Source organism: Bufo bufo, chromosome 3 (genome assembly GCF_905171765.1).
Source record: "Bufo bufo chromosome 3, aBufBuf1.1, whole genome shotgun sequence".
NCBI classification, from domain to species: Eukaryota; Metazoa; Chordata; class Amphibia; order Anura; family Bufonidae; genus Bufo; species Bufo bufo.
In genome coordinates this window covers 648,651,666-648,665,571 of record NC_053391.1, presented here as the reverse complement: position 1 = coordinate 648,665,571, position 13,906 = coordinate 648,651,666, and positions in this window count along the sequence as shown.

Genomic DNA, 13,906 nt, shown 5'->3' with positions numbered 1-13,906 from the left:
TTCACAGTCTCACCTGGTTGAACTTCCAGAACCCCTTCAGCCAGAGGTTTTACCTACTTCTGCAATGGCAAGGGATTCCAGCTTGCAGCACGTTACAACAGCATTCACCAGGCTGACTGCTCAGCCAGTATCAAAAAACCCCACAAGAGGGCAGTGGGGCACCAGAACAGCCGCGACACTTAATTATCAAAGGCAGGAGCATCCTCTTATGAGCTTCAGTAACTCCAGCAGTGAGGAGGACCTGCAAGTCCTTCTCTAAATGCCTCCTTAACCTTAAAATACGAACTACTGGGAGCCACAGTGTGGACTGGTCCTAAAAATTGAGAGACTGTTGGCCAGTTTTGTTTTACTCTGTTGCCGTTAGTTACAGCCTCAGCTGGATTGCCACGTTTGTCAGGACTCTCCCCATCTTCAACAACTGTTTACACCCCAGGTTGTGCCAAGGTTGTGCATTGTTTTATCCCCTTTCTCAGGTTATTTGAGAGCCTCAAGGAACTATGGTTCTCATCATGCTACTATTTCATATGTGTTTTTGTATAATATTTTTACCGTTCCTTGGATTACAAATATACCTCCTATTGGATTACAAGTGACTTTTATTTGTTTCCAGAGGATTTAAATTTTAAAGCACTTTAAGGAAAAAGGACTCAAGTCATATTTGAGCGTATTATGATAATATTGATTGCACTAATATACTTGCACTGTTTTCCCAATATGTTTACAGTTATGCAATATTACAAGCCAGCACCCAAAGAAAGGACTCAAACGTGTACTTGAGCTCTTTGTGAACTCTATTGTGAACTCTATTATGTTTTTGCACTCAAGTTTACATGTTATGCAACGTTCAAGTACTCATGCCCATTGTGTGTATTCTTTTCCAGGTGCCGCAATGTGAATCTATGCACTTTTTTGTGAAATTGCACTTACTTTTGGACTTCAGATCAGTAGCACCTTTCTTTTGTGTCACTTTGCTTTACAGCTGTAATGCAAGGCACCAACGAAACAGGCCAGTGAGGGTGAAGTCAAAGGGGTTTATTAACAAAATAAACAAAGTCCAGGTAAACTTCACTGAGCAAACATCAGGCAAACAAAAAACAAAAGAAAGCCAGGAGTAGTCCCAATCCGTGCATAAGTCTCTGTGCAACTTGCCAGGTAAATGGATGCGTCACGGAAAGTCCCGGGTCCTGGGTCCCACTGGAACAGACGGAGTCCCAGCAAACTTCAGTCAGTAGCTAGCAGTACTGACCTGCACCTGGATAAGGAAGGATAACAGTGGGCACTGGCCGACCTGGGAGGCCACCTTTTATGTGCCTGCTAACAAATCCCAGCGCGCTAAGTGTCCACTCCCCATAGGTCATGATCCTGCCTTACACCTGTGTACAAGGCTTTGGTCGGTCATTAGTCAGTTAGACCAATGCCGGCCCCCTAATCTGCTTTGAACTTGCGGCCAGGTGCTATTCCCTTCGCTGGTCGGCGAAGCGCATAAGAAGCATGTACACGCGACCGTGTATCCCCTTGCGAACCCGTTTTCGAATGTAAATGCGGATGCACGACAGGCTCTGCGAGAGTGCGCAAGCGCGTCGACATGGACACCGGAATGGATTCCGCAACAGGCACCGGAGACAAGCTCGGCCGCAGCGTACTTTCACTAGCCCGGCCAAGCTGTCCCCGAAAGCCATGCGGTCTTCCCCTCTGGCGCACATGCGAACGCATCCCCGCGTCGGTTCGCAAAGGGGTCGGAGCTGGTGTATCAATGGAGACACACTTAACCTGTCCCGCAGCTCCACGAGGACCCTTTTCGGTCACACCGGAGTGCGAGACAGGTGAGGATCTTACATTACCCCCCATCGAGGAGGCGGTCGATTTGAGAAGTGATACATGAAAGGTGTTCACTCCTCGAATCGACGGTGGAAGAGCAACCTTGTACGTAACTCGGTTGATCTTCTGCGTCACTGGGTATGGACCAATGAATCGAGGACACAACTTGGAAGATGGCTGACGCAGCGGAATGTTCCGGGTGGAGACCCACACTTGATCTCCCACCTTAAACTGTTGCTCTGTGTGTGATGACGATCAGCAAATTTCTTCTGTTGCGCCGCTAAACCGACGACCGCACTGCGGAGGCGCCGCTGAACCAACGACCAAATGGGACGTCTATCTTCGAACTATTGATCCACCACCAGTGAATCAGTGGAGGGCCCGGACAGAGAAGAGAGCCTTGGATCCCTGCCCCCCACGCACCCACCTGAATGGAGACATCTTAGTGGAAGCATGCTCAGAGTTGTTATAAGCCACCTCCGCGAAGGGTAGATGCGCGGCCCATTCCTCCTGGCAGTCTGACACGAAGCACCAGAGATATTGCTCCAGGGTCTGGTTAGTCCTTTCGGTCTGACCGTTGGTCTCTGGGTGAAAACCGGAAGAGAAAGACAAATTTATACCCATCCGGGAGCAGAAAGAACGCCAGAACCGAGAGATGAATTGAACACCTCTATCTGAAACAATATCATCCGGCGCTCCGTGTAATCGAAAGACATGATTCAAAAACAGATCTGCCAATTCTCTAGCCGAGTCCATGGAGCCTGAGGAATGGGCAATGGGAGCAAAGTACCAGAAGGGGCAGACTGAGACGGTTTACATCGAGCACACACACTACATGCCTGGATGTTGGCCTTAACATCCACAGACATACTGGGCCACCAAACGTGACGTTTAACAAGGGCAAGTGTTTTCTTAACACCCAGATGCCCTGCAGACTTGGAGTCATGAAGTTGTTGGATAACCTTTAACCGAAGGTTAACTGGTACAAACCATCGCCCCTCGGGCTTGTTAGGCGGACTCTCTGCCTATGAAGGCTCAAGAAGAGAGGACAAGTCCTCCATTAACTCTGCGGTCCCTATGGCGGCCAGAAAACATTTAGTGGGAAGAATAGTCTCTGGCTCAGAGCTCAGGATGGAAGCAGCCTCAGGGAAGCAGCGGGACAGAGCATCTGCCTTCACATTTTTAGAACCTGGCTTATACAGTACAGACCAAAAGTTTGGACACACCTTCTCATTCAAAGAGTTTTCTTTATTTTCATGACTAGGAAGGCATCAAAACTATGAATTAACACATGTGCAATTATATACATAACAAACAAGTGTGAAACAACTGAAAATATGTCATATTCTAGGTTCTTCAAAGTAGCCACCTTTTGCTTTGATTACTGCTTTGCACACTCTTGGCATTCTCTTGATGAGCTTCAAGAGGTAGTCCCCTGAAATGGTTTTCCAACAGTATTGAAGGAGTTCCCAGAGATGCTTAGCACTTGTTGACCCTTTTGCCTTCACTCTGCGGTCCAGCTCACCCCAAACCATCTCGATTGGGTTCAGGTCCGGTGACTGTGGAGGCCAGGTCATCTGGCGCAGCACCCCATCACTCTCCTTCATGGTCAAATAGCCCTTACTTTCAAAGTTTTCCCAATTTTTCGGCTGACTGACTGACCTTAATTTCTTAAAGTAATGATGGCCACTCGTTTTTCTTTACTTAGCTTCTTTTTTCTTGCCATAATACCAATTCTAACAGTCTATTCAGTAGGACTATCAGCTGTGTATCCACCTGACTTCTCCTCAACGCAACTGATGGTCCCAACCCCATTTATAAGGCAAGAAATCCCACTATTAAGCCTGACAGGGCACACCTGTGAAGTGAAAACCATTTCAGGGGACTACCTCTTGAAACTCTTTAAGAGAATGCCAAGAGTGTGCAAAGCAGTAATCAAAGCAAAAGGTGGCTACTTTGAAGAACCTAGAATATGACATAGTTTCAGTTGTTTCACACTTGTTTGTTATGTATATAATTCCACATGTGTTAATTCATAGTTTTGATGCCTTCAGTGTGAATCTACAATTTCATAGTAGCCATAAGCCCCCCATGTCAGCCATAAGCCCCCCATTAGCCCCTCATGTCAGCCATAAGCCCCCCATTAGCCCCTCATGTCAGCCATAAGCCCCCCATTAGCCCCTCATGTCATCCATAAGCCCCCCATTAGCCCCTCATGTCAGCCATAAGCCGCCCATTAGCCCCTCATGTCAGCCATTAGCCCCTCATGTCAGCCCCATGTCCCTCATGTCAGCCCCATGTCCCTCATGTCAGCCCCATGTCCCTCATGTCAGCCCCATGTCCCCCAGGTCAGCCCCATGTCCCCCAGATCAGCCATCAGCCCCCAGTGCAAATAAAAATAAAATTAAAAAAACACTTACCTCTCCTGCTCCTGGTCACCATCGCGATCCTCTTCATTCTGCTGTCGGCTGGCTGTGTATAGCGGCGCACAGCGTGAGGTCACAGAGAGACCTCACGCTGTGCGCAGCCCTGCACAGCCGATAGCCGAGCCGAGGACCAGGAAGCGGTGAGTACAGATCCTTCACCGCTCCCTGGTCCTTCTGTACTAATGAAGCGCTTCCATAATGGAAGCGCTTCATTAGTACAGAGTTAAAGACTGCCCTGATAGCCACGGCCCGGCTAACAATCCTCCACGGCCCGGTCCTGGGCCACAGCCCGGCGGTTGGGGACCGCTGCTCTAGACAATGTCTCCACTCTTGAAAAGCCAATTTTACTCCCAGAAGCTCTCTATTGCCGATGTCATAATTACACTCGGCTGGAGAGAGCTTCAGAGAGAAGAAGGCACAGGGATGTAACCTCTCAGGAACCCCACAATACTGTGAAAGAACTGCCCCAACACCAACCTCGGAGGCGTCGACCTCGAGGACAAAAGGTCGGGAAGTATCTGGATGAGTAAGGATTGGTGCAGTGCAAAAGGCCTGCTTTAGCGTTTCAAAGTCTCTGTCTGCCTTTCTCGACCACTTTGAAGGATTAACTCCCTTCTTAGTGAGGTTAGTGAGAGGTACCACTATCGCAGAGAAATTCTTAATAAACTTGCGGTAGAAGTTGGCAAAGCCTAAGATATGCTGCAGTCCCTTCAGATCCTTAGGCCAAGGCCAATCCAATTCAGCAGAAAGTTTGGATGGATCCATAGCCAGTCCCCTTTCTGAGATAATGTACCCCAGAAAAGGCAATTCCATTACCTCAAACAAACACTTCTCTAGTTTGGCAAAGAGACGGTTCTCCCTCAGTTTCTGGAAAACCTGACACACGTGTCTCCGATGAGACACCAGATCCGACGAGTAGATTAGTATGTCGTCTAAATAGACAACAACAAATCTACCTAAGAAATCCCTGACGACATCATTGATGAACTCCTGGAAGACCGCGGGAGCATTACAGAGATCAAAAGGCATAACGAGACACTAGTAATGCCTGTCCCTGGTGTTGAATGTGGTCTTCCATTCATCACCTTCTCTGACACGTACCAAATTATATGCACCCCTCAAATCGAGTTTGGTGAAGATCCAGGCACCTGCCACCTGAGAAAAAAAATCGTCAATTAGAGGCAGAGGGTACCGATTCTACACCGTGATCCGATTGAGGGCGCGAAAGTCAATGCAGGGTCGCAAAGCCTCCATCCTTCTCTACGAAGAAGAACCCGGCTCCAGCGGGGAAAGTGGATGGATGAATGAAACCCTTCTCGAGATTCTCTTTAATGTAATCACTCTGGGCCTGAATCTCAGGCCCAGTGAGATTATATAGATGTCCCCGGGGTGGCATAGTTCCTGGCAACAGATCTATGGGACAATCATATGACCTATGGGGAGGTAACACATCAGACCCCTGTGGACTGAACACGTCCTGGAAGTGATGGTAATGCTGGGGTAATGTAGCCTTCCGTGGAGGCTAGTGGCAACTCAGGACATATGCACTGAGTGAGACATTCAGTACTCCACCGGCAAATCTGACCTGAGCACCAGTCCACTATCGGATTATAGAGTCTCAACTAGGGATGAGCGAACCCGAACTGTATAGTATATCATTTTCGTAAAAGTCTGGGTTCGGGTTCGGTGTTCGGCGCTTTCTTGGCGCTTTTTGAAAGGCTGCAAAGCAGCCAATCAACAAGCGTCATACTACTTGCCCCAAGAGGCCATCACAGCCTTGCCTACTATTGGCATGGCTGTGATTGGCCAGTGCAGCATGTGACCCAGCCTCTATATAAGTTTGGGTCACGTTGCGCTGCACGTCACTCTGCTGATTGAAGCATAGGGAGAGGTTGCAGCTGCGACGTTAGGGCGAGATTAGGCAGATTAACTCCTCCAAAAGACTTCATTCTGTGATCGATCTGCAGCTGTGGATCATTGAAGTGCTAATATTGACTTGCTCACTTTTTTGAGGCTGCCCAGACCGTTTTTAGATCACTTTTTTTTTCTGGGGTGATCGGCCATTTTGTGACTTGTGGTGCGCCAGCACAAGCTATCACCAAGTGTATTTAACCATCAATAGTGTGGTTATTTTGTGCTATATCCTACATCAGCTGCAGGCTGAGCCTGTGTCACCGAAGTGCATTTAACCATCAACAGTCTGGTTATTTTTTGGCCATATACTACATCAGCTGCAGGCTGAGCCTGTGTCACCGAAGTGCATTTAACCATCAACAGTCTGATTATTTTTTGGCCATATACTACATCTGGTGCAGGCTGAGCCTGTGTCACCCAAGTGCATTTAACCATCAATAGTGTGGTTATTTTTTGGCCATATACTACATCAGGGGCAAGTTGAGCCTGTCACCCAGCGCCTAAAAAATAGACCTGACATTTCTATTCAACCAAATCTGTACTGTTTTAGCTGGTCAAGTTATTTGTAGTGACCGTAAAAGCACACTTTTTGTTCTGGGTTGAAAAACTATTCCCAAATTTGCCATTCTCAAAATAACTAGTTTCTGGTATATGAGGCCTACTTGAAATCTATCCCAAAAAGGATATCTTACATTGAAGGTGCTGATAGTGTCATTCAGAAAAACCTAAGACACACGCTACCGTGCAGATAGAAGTCTAATTCTGTGATTAAACCTATACCTGTCACACAGCGCAAAAAAAAACAGGCCTCACATCTCTATTCAACCAAATCTGTACTGTTTTAGCTGGTCAAGTTATTTGTAGTGACCGTAAAAGCACTTTTCTTTTTCTGGGTTGAAAAACTATTCCCAAATTTGCCATTCTCAAAATAACTAGTTTCTGGTATTTGAGGCCTACTTGAAATCTATCCCAAAAAGGATATCTTACATTGAAGGTGCTGAATAGTGTCATTCAGAAAAACCTAAGACACACGCTACCGTGCAGATAGAAGTCTAATTCTGTGATTAAACCTATACCTGTCACACAGCGCAAAAAAAAAAACAGGCCTCACATTTCTGTTCAACCAAATCTGTACTGTTTTAGCTGGTCAAGTTATTTGTAGTGACCGTAAAAGCACATTTTTTTTTCTGGGTTGAAAAACTATTCCCAAATTTGCCATTCTCAAAATTGTGGTGAACGGGAACAATGAGGAAAACATCTAATAAGGGACGCGAATGCGGACGTGGACATGGTCGTGGTGGTGTTAGTGGACCCTCTGGTGCTGGGAGAGGACGTGGCCGTTCTGCCACAGCCACACGTCCTAGTGAACCAACTACCTCAGGTCCCAGTAGCCAGCAGAATTTACAGCGATATTTGGTGGGGCCCAATGCCGTTCTAAGGATGGTAAGGCCTGAGCAGGTACAGGCATTAGTCAATTGGGTGGCCGACAGTGGATCCAGCACGTTCACATTATCTCCCACCCAGTCTTCTGCAGAAAGCGCACAGATGGCGCATGCAAACCAAGCCCATCGGTCTGTCACATCACCCCGCTGCATATCAGGGAAACTGTCTGAGCCTCAAGTTATGCAGCAGTCTCTTATGCTGTTTGAAGACTCTGCTGCCAGGGTTTCCCAAGGGCATCCACCTAGCCCTTCCCCAGCGGTGGAAGAGATAGAATGCACTAACACACAACCACTTATTTTTCCTGATGATGAGGACATGGGAATACCACCTCAGCACGTCTCTGATGATGACGAAACACAGGTGCCAACTGCTGCGTCTTTCTGCAGTGTGCAGACTGAACAGGAGGTCAGGGATCAAGACTGGGTGGAAGACGATGCAGGGGACGATGAGGTCCTAGACCCCACATGGAATGAAGGTCTTGCCACTGAAGTTCGGAGGAAGAGGCAGTGGTGAGACCGAGCCAACAGCGTAGCAAAAGAGGGAGCAGTGGACAAAATCAGAACACCCGCCGCCAAGAGACTCTGCCTGCTACTGACCGCCGCCATCTGGGACCGAGCACCCCAAAGGCAGCTTCAAGGAGTTCCCTGGCATGGCACTTCTTCAAACAATGTGCTGACGACAAGACCTGAGTGGTTTGCACGCTGTGCCATCAGAGCCTGAAGCGAGGCATTAACGTTCTGAACCTTAGCACAACCTGCATGACCAGGCACCTGCATGCAAAGCATGAACTGCAGTGGAGTAAACACCTTAAAAACAAGGAAGTCACTCAGGCTCCCCCTGCTGCCTCTTCTGCTGCTGCCGCCTCGGCCTCTTCTGCTGCTGCCGCCGCCTCGGCCTCTTCTGCTGCTGCTGCCGCCGCCTCGGCCTCTTCCTCTGCCTCTGGAGTAACGTTGGCACCTGCCGCCCAGCAAACATGGGATGTACCACCAACACCACCACCTGCGTCACCAAGCATCTCAACCATGTCACACGGCAGCGTTCAGCTCTCCATCTCACAAACATTTGAGAGAAAGCGTAAATTCCCACCTAGCCACCCTTGATCCCTGGCCCTGAATGCCAGCATTTCTAAACTACTGACCTATGAAATGCTGTCATTTAGGCTGGTGGACACACACAGCTTCAAACAGCTCATGTCACTTGCTGTCCCACAGTATGTTGTTCCCAGCCGCCACTACTTCTCCAAGAGAGCCGTGCCTTCCCTGCACAAACAAGTGTCCGATAAAATCAAGTGTGCACTGCGCAACGCCATCTGTGGCAAGGTCCACCTAACCACAGATACGTGGACCAGTAAGCACGGCCAGGGACGCTATATCTCCCTAACTGCACACTGGGTAAATGTAGTGGCGGCTGGGCCCCAGGCGGAGAGCTGTTTGGCGCACGTCCTTCCGCCGCCAAGGATTGCAGGGCAACATTCTTTGCCTCCTGTCTCCTCCTACTCAGCTTCCTCCTCCTCTTCTTCCACCTGCTCATCCAGTCAGCCACACACCTTCACCACCAACTTCAGCACAGCCCGGGGTAAACGTCAGCAGGCCATTCTGAAACTCATATGTTTGGGGGACAGGCCCCACACCGCACAGGAGTTGTGGCGGGGTATAGAACAACAGACCGACGAGTGGTTGCTGCCGGTGAGCCTCAAGCCCGGCCTGGTGGTGTGCGATAATGGGCGAAATCTCGTTGCAGCTCTGGGACTAGCCGGTTTGACGCACATCCCTTGCCTGGCGCATGTGCTGAATTTGGTGATGCAGAAGTTCATTCGCAACTACCCCGACATGTCAGAGCTGCTGCATAAAGTGCGGGCCGTCTGTTCGCGCTTCCGGCGTTCACACCCTGCCGCTGCTCGCCTGTCTGCGCTACAGCGTAACTTCGGCCTTCCCGCTTACCGCCTCATATGCGACGTACCCACCAGGTGGAACTCCACCTTGCATATGCTGGACAGACTGTGCGAGCAGCAGCAGGCCATAGTGGAGTTTCAGCTGCAGCATGCACGGGTCAGTCGCACTGTGGATCAGACACACTTCACCACCAATGACAGGGCCTCCATGCGAGACCTGTGTGCCCTGTTGCGTTGTTTCGAGTACTCCACCAACATGGCCAGTGGCGATGACGCCGTTATCAGCGTTACAATACCACTTCTATGTCTCCTTGAGAAAACACTTAGGGCGATGATGGAAGAGGAGGTGGCCCAGGAGGAAGAGGAGGAAGAGGGGTCATTTTTAGCACTTTCAGGCCAGTCTCTTCGAAGTGACTCAGAGGGAGGTTTTTTGCAACACCAGAGGCCAGGTACAAATGTGGCCAGACAGGGCCCACTACTGGAGGACGAGGAGGACGAGGATGAGGAGGAGGTGGAGGAGGATGAGGATGAAGCATGTTCACAGCGGGGTGGCACCCAAAGCAGCTCGGGCCCATCACTGGTGCATGGCTGGGGGGAAACACAGGACGATGACGATACGCCTCCCACAGAGGACAGCTTGTCCTTACCTCTGGGCAGCCTGGCTGTCACGGATGGTGTACAGGAAACAAGACAATAATCTAAACAATGACTCACTGGATCCACAACTAAGGAACAAAAGGGGAGACCCCTGCAAGAGACCTGCCGCTCTCCCTTATTGCTCAGCCTATGCGACCACCCCAAAGGTGGATGGGCGCATATCCACGAACCTCGACTATCTTACACCTGAAGACCCTACAATAGTGAGGGGACACGACCACCGGCTCCCTACACAGACACGGAGGGAGTCAGGGTCACCTGGATCCAGAAAACAGAAAATCATAAATACATAAACAGAACTTATCTTGCAGACGACTGTGGACTGTGGACTGGGAACAAGGAACAGCATGCGCACACACACTCCAGGAAGTTGTATAAGCCGCACACTACAGCATTCTGGGGAGGAACTTAAAGGGCAGCAATCAGTCCAACAGCATGACAGCTGAGATAGACTAACGAGATGAGAAACTAAACCAAAACAAAGAAATTCAAGGAGGAGGATCTGAAAGGCTCCTGTCAGAGCTTCTCAACTGTCTGGCTGTGACAGTACCCCTCCCTCTACGAGTGGACTCCGGACACTCAGAGCCCACCTTCTCAGGATGGGACCTATGGAAAGCCCTGATGAGACGAGAGGCCTTAATGTCCATCACTGTGACCCACATCCTCTCCTCAGGACCATAACCCTCCCAATGAACGAGGTACTGGAGGGAACCACGGACAAGACGAGAATCCACAATCCTAGAGACCTGAAATTCAAGATTTCCATCAACCACAATCGGAGGAGGAGGCAAAGGCGAGGGCACAATAGGTTGAACATAAGGTTTCAATAAGGACTTATGAAAAACATTATGGATCTTCCAAGTCTGAGGAAGATCAAGACGGTAGGCAACAGGATTGATGACAGACAGGATCTTGTAAGGCCCAATAAACCTAGGACCCAACTTCCAGGAGGGAACCTTCAATCTGATATTCTTGGTAGACAACCACACCAGATCACCAACATTCAGGTCCGGACCAGGCACACGTCTCTTATCTGCCACACGCTTATATCTCTCACTCATGCTCTTTAGATTATCCTGAATCTTTTGACAAATAGATGACAAAGATGAGGAGAATCTGTCCTCATCAGGTAAACCAGAAAACCCCTCTTCCGAGAAAGTCCCAGAATGCGGATGAAACCCATATGCACCAAAAAATGGTGACTTATTAGAGGACTCCTGACGACGGTTATTTAAAGCAAACTCAGCAAGGGACAAAAAAGAACACCAATCCTCCTGATTCTCCGCCACAAAACAGCGCAGATATGTCTCCAGATTCTGATTGACGCGCTCTGTCTGGCCATTCGACTGCGGGTGGAAAGCAGAAGAGAATGACAACCGAACCCCCAAGCGAGAACAGAAAGCCTTCCAGAATCTGGAAACAAACTGCGTGCCCCTATCAGAGACTATGTCTGAAGGAATACCATGCAATTTGACAATGTGGTCAATAAATGCCTGCGCCAGCGTCTTAGCATTGGGCAAACCAGGAAAAGGGATGAAATGCACCATTTTGCTAAAACGGTCCACCACCACCAGAATCACAGTCTTCCCCGAGGAACGAGGCAAGTCCGTTATGAAGTCCATGGACAGATGTGTCCAAGGACGGGAAGGAATGGGTAAGGGAAGGAGAGGACCTGATGGCCGTGAATGAGGGACTTTGGCACGAGCGCAAGTCTAGCAAGCTGCCACAAAACCCTCAACCGACTTACGAAGCGCAGGCCACCAAAATCTCCGAGCGATGAGATCCAGTGTGGCTCTTGCCCCCGGGTGCCCAGCAAGGACCGTATCGTGGTGTTCCTTAAAAATCTTGTGTCTCAAAGCGAGAGGCACAAACAACCTCCCAGGAGGACAAAGATCAGGAGCCTCTTACTGGGCTGCCTGCACCTCTGCCTCCAATTCAGGAAAAAGAGCAGAGACCACCACACCTTCAGCCAAAATGGGACCCGGGTCTTCAAAATTCCCACCTCCCGGAAAACAACGTGACAGGGCATCTGCCTTCACATTCTTAACCCCAGGGCAGAACGTGACAACAAAATTAAACCTTGAAAAGAACAAAGACCATCTGGCCTGTCTCGGGTTCAGACGCTTGGCTGACTCCAAGTAGGCCAGATTTTTATGGTCAGTAAACACAGTAATAGGGTGTCTGGCTCCCTCTAGCCAATGGCGCCATTCTTCAAAAGTCAACTTGATGGCCAACAATTCCCTATCTCCCACATCATAATTTCTCTCTGCGGAGGAGAGTTTCTTTGAGAAAAAGGCACACGGTTGCCATTTGGCAGGAGAGGAACCCTGAGACAAGACCGCACCCACCCCTACCTCAGAAGCATCAACCTCAACTACGAAGGGTAACGAAATATCAGGTTGTACCAGGATCGGAGCGGAAGCAAAACTCTCCTTGATATTAGAAAAGGCCTTACGCGCCTCTACCGACCAGGAAGAAAAATCTACCCCCTTTCTGGTCATATCAGTGAGTGGTTTAACAACAGAGGAATAATTCAAAATAAATTTCCTGTAATAATTGGCAAAGCCCAAAAAACGCATCAGCGCCTTCTGATTCTCAGGATGCTCCCACTCAAGCACAGCGCGGACCTTCTCGGGGTCCATGCGAAAACCAGAAGCGGAGAGAAGAAACCCCAGAAATTGAATTTCTGGAACCGCAAACACACATTTTTCCAGTTTCGCATATAATTTATTCTCCCGCAGGATGAGCAAGACCTGACGTAAATGTTCCTTATGAGTCTTGAAATCAGGAGAAAAAATCAAAATGTCATCCAAATACACTAATACAAATTTTCCCATTAAATGATAAAAAATGCTGTTCACGAAATGCTGAAAAACGGCTGGGGCATTCATCAAACCAAAAGGCATAACCAAATTCTCAAAATGGCCCTTAGGGGTATTGAAAGCCGTCTTCCATTCGTCTCCTTCTCTGACCCTGACCAGGTTGTATGCCCCTCTTAGGTCTAATTTGGAAAAGACTTTAGCCCCAACAACCTGGTTAAACAGGTCCGGGATCAGAGGAAGCGGATAAGGGTCACGAATAGTGATACTGTTCAGCTCCCTGAAATCCAGACAAGGTCTTAAAGAACCATCTTTTTTCTTAACAAAGAAAAAACCAGCGGCAACAGGTGACTTCGAGGGTCGTATGTGTCCTTTTCTCAGACTCTTAGAGATATAAGCACGCATAGCGACCCTCTCAGGTTGGGAAAGATTGTATAAACGAGATTTAGGCAGCTTGGCGCATGGGATGAGATTAATAGGGCAATCGTACTCCCTGTGCGGGGGCAAATCCTGAACTCCACTCTCAGAGAAGACATCCGAAAATTCAGCGAGGAAAGGTGGTACAGTCTTAGTAGAAACCTCAGAAACAGATGTCATGAGGCAATTCTCTCTGCAAAAGTCACTCCAACCATTTATTTGCCTCGCTTGCCAATCAATGGTGGGGTTATGTTTAGTGAGCCAGGGTAGCCCCAACACTAGAGGAGTAGGCAAACCGCTAAGGACGAAACATGACACATCCTCAACAGGAGCATCACTCACAATTAAACGGATATTGTGAACTATGCCCTTTAATGATTTCTGAGAAAGTGGAGCGGAATCAATAGCAAAAACAGGAATATCCTTTCCCAAAGTGCATACCTGGAAACCATGAGTTATTGCAAATTGATTATCAATGAGATTGACAGCTGCTCCACTATCCACAAAAATCTCACAAAAAA